Genomic DNA, 3,468 nt, shown 5'->3' with positions numbered 1-3,468 from the left:
AATGCCTTGGTTTATAAAAGCCTTTCGTTCGAAAGATGGGGGATATCACATTGGGAAATCCATAAGTTACGATGTGTTTACTTTGACGCATATATTGCGGGGAACCCAAATGCTATTTTACGCAACGGGTTAAGAAATTATTTTGACTCAATATATCCGAATATAGGACTTCGTGATTTAGAAAAAGCGGCTAACATGCAACATAAAGAAGAATGTTATGCTTACGGATTAGTAATGTTCGCTTCTCACCAAAGTGAGAAGAAGAACATCGGGCTACAACTATTAAACAAAACGTTCCCACAAGTGACGGAGTCGGTAATTGAGGTAAGAAATGAGTTTTTAGATTGTTACGGGACTGTTGGACATTACGTAACCCTCGTCCCTTTGACGACATTACAACACGCTGTCTTATCAACGACCATAACGGTTATGTTCCACAAGACCAAGGATGGGAAGTAGTCCTGGTAAAACCAGAATGCATGACTTAGTTCTGGACGTATGAATTACGTGTCTTTTTTGCCTTTGCTGAACGACTTGTGTACTAGCTAGAATTATCTTCACAACTATCTTGTATCAAAGTTATTGTGTGCTATATTTCATGCTATATGTAAAATAAGCGGTATTGTAAGTTTGTAAAATATTGTGTAAAAGTTTGAACGCGAAATATTATTATAATCAGTTTTTTATATAGAATTGTAGTAGTTGAATTGTATATTAGCTACTAAGTATGAACTTAATGGGTAGGTACTACCCGAATTTAAACTTATAAAATGCTAATATGAAGAAAAAGCTTTTATAAATGAGTTCATATTATGCTACGAGATACTATTGACTACTCTTAATATTCTGTATGATTAACTTGTTTCATTTGACTATTTAAAGGAAATGGCACCGACTACTCGACAAACCATGAATATGAGCGAAGAGGAATTTCGTACCTTTCTTGCTGCAAACATAGCCGCAGTACAGGCTGCGCAACATACCAATAATAACTCCAAATCTAGCAATGCAGCTAACGGCGCAAGAAATCATGTAGGATGCACCTACAAAGAATTTACTACCTGCAAACCTTTGGAATTTGATGGAACCGAAGGACCGATCAGATTGAAACGGTGGACCGAGAAGGTTGAATTGGTGTTTGCCATAAGTAAGTGTACTGAAGAGGACAAAGTGAAGTACGCTATGCATACCTTCACAGGTACTGCATTAACATGGTGGAATACCTATCTTGAGTAAGTGGGACAAGATGATGCTTACGCACTATCGTGGTCAGCATTCAAGCACTTGATGAATGAGAAGTACCGTCCCAGAACCGAGGTCAATAAGCTCAAGACAGAACTTAGAGGGTTACGAACCCAAGGATTTGATATTACCACGTACGAAAGACGATTCACAGAATTGTGCCTATTGTGTCCGAGAGTGTTCGAAGATAAGGAAGAGAATATCGACGCGTTTGTGAAAGGATTACCGGAAAGAATCCAAGAAGATATAAGTTCACACGAGCCCGTCTCCATACAACAGGCATGTAGAATGGCTCACAAACTAGTGAACCAGATTGAAGAAAGAATTAAAGAACAGGCGGCTGAAGAGGCCAATGTGAAGCAAGTCAAAAGAAAGTGGGATCAAAAAGGTGATAAGAATCACAAATACAACAACAGCAATTACAACAATAATCGCAACAACTATCCCAACAATCGCAACATCAATCGCAACTACAACAAACGGCCCAACAACAACAACAACAACAATAACAACAACAACAACAACAACAACAACAACAACAACAACAATCATCCCAACAACAATAACAACCGCAACAACAACAACAACAACAACAACAACAACAATCAGAAGCAGCTATGCCAAAGGTGTGAAAAGTATCACTCGGGGTTCTGCACCAAATTTTGCAACAAGTGTAAAAGAAATGGTTATAGCGCGGCGAAGTGTGAGGTCTACGGACCAGGGATTAGCAGAACGAAAGGAACAAATGGTGTCAGAACGAGTAATGGCGGAGCAAGTAGTGTTGGAGCAAGTTATGTCAATGTAGTTTATTATAAATGTGCAAAACCGGGCCACATTATTAGATATTTTCCGAACCAAGAGAACACGAATGGACAAGGCCGCATAAGAGTTTTCAATATTAATGCGGCAGAGGCACAGGAAGACCCGGAGCTTGTTACGGGTACATTTCTTATTGACAATAAATCTGCTTACGTTTTATTTGATTCGGGTGCGGATAGAAGCTATATGAGTAGAGATTTTTGTGCTAAATTAAGTTGTCCATTGACGCCGTCGGATAGTAAATTTTTACTCGAATTAGCAAACGGTAAATTAATTTCAGCAGATTATATATGCCGGAATCGAGTAATTAAACTGGATATCGAAATATTTAAGATTGATTTGATACCAGTAGAGTTAGGGAGTTTTGATGTAATAGTTGGCTTGGACTGGCTGAAGAAGGTGAAAGTAGAGATCGTATGTTATAAAAATGCAATTCGCATTATACGAGAAGAAGGAGAACCCTTAATGATGTACGGAGAAAAGGGCAACACGAAGCTACATCTTATTAGTAATTTGAAGGCACAAAAACTGATAAGAAAAGGTTGCTATGCTGTTCTAGCACACGTCAAGAAAGTACAAACTGAAGAAAAGAGCATCAATGATGTTCCCGTCGCAAAAGAATTTCCCGATGTATTTCTGAAAGAATTACCGGGACTACCTCCATATCGATCTGTTGAATTTCAAATAGATCTTGTACCAGGAGCTGCACCAATAGCTCGTGCTCCTTATAGACTCGCACCCAGCGAGATGAAAGAACTACAAAGCCAACTGCAAGAACTATTAGAACATGGTTTCATTCGACCAAGCACATCACCATGGGGAGCCCCTGTTTTGTTTGTCAAGAAGAAGGATGGTACATTTAGGTTGTGTATTGACTACAGAGAGTTGAACAAACTTACCATCAAAAACCGTTATCCACTGCCGAGAATTGACGACTTATTTGATCAACTACAAGGCTCGTCGGTTTATTCGAAGATCCATTTACGTTCTGGATATCATCAAATGCGAGTAAAGGAGGATGATATTCCAAAAATTGCTTTTAGGACGCGTTATAAAAATTGCTTTTAGGACGCGTTATGGTCATTACGAGTTTATGGTTATGCCGTTTGGATTGACTAACGCACCAGCTGTGTTCATGGACCTTATGAACCGAGTGTGTGAGCCATATCTTGACAAGTTTGTCATTGTTTTCATCGATGACATACTTATTTACTCAAAGAATGATCAAGAGCACGAAGAACATTTGAGAAAAGTGCTAGAAGTATTGAGGAAAGAAAAACTGTACGCTAAGTTTTCAAAGTGTGCATTTTGGTTGGAAGAAGTTCAATTCCTCGGTCACATAGTGAACAAAGAAGGTATCCAGGTGGACCCGGCAAAGATCGAAACCTTTGAAAAGTGGAAAACCCC

This window comes from Rutidosis leptorrhynchoides, chromosome 2 (genome assembly GCF_046630445.1).
Source record: "Rutidosis leptorrhynchoides isolate AG116_Rl617_1_P2 chromosome 2, CSIRO_AGI_Rlap_v1, whole genome shotgun sequence".
Classification (NCBI taxonomy): Eukaryota; Viridiplantae; Streptophyta; class Magnoliopsida; order Asterales; family Asteraceae; genus Rutidosis; species Rutidosis leptorrhynchoides.
This window is presented reverse-complemented; position numbering follows the sequence as displayed.